Below are 262 nucleotides of genomic sequence, written 5' to 3' on the forward strand. Positions count from 1 at the left end.
TTGTTGTGCTGGATCACCATCCATGTGTTCTCCTCTGGAGACACAGACAGACAAGAGAGACAGACAGACAGACAGACAGACAGATGGACAGTTTTTCCGACATTACGCATCGGTTCTGTTAGATGACCTAATCCTTATGACACCCTCGGAGGGACTGGAACTCCACACAGTGGAGGCTTTGGAGGGAGGGAGCATCTACAAACACTGAATTTGCCATAACCCTTGTGTTGTCTTCTCGTCAAAATTGAAAGTCAACACTTTT

At 46.6% G+C, this 262-nt stretch overlaps 1 pseudogene; it reads right to left on the reverse strand.

Moving 5' to 3' along the window:
• Window positions 1–262, reverse strand: part of LOC116698801 (contactin-associated protein-like 4) — a 421,932-nt pseudogene that overhangs the window by 209,328 nt on the left and 212,342 nt on the right.

This window comes from Etheostoma spectabile, chromosome 12 (assembly GCF_008692095.1).
Source record: "Etheostoma spectabile isolate EspeVRDwgs_2016 chromosome 12, UIUC_Espe_1.0, whole genome shotgun sequence".
In the NCBI taxonomy this organism is placed as follows: Eukaryota; Metazoa; Chordata; class Actinopteri; order Perciformes; family Percidae; genus Etheostoma; species Etheostoma spectabile.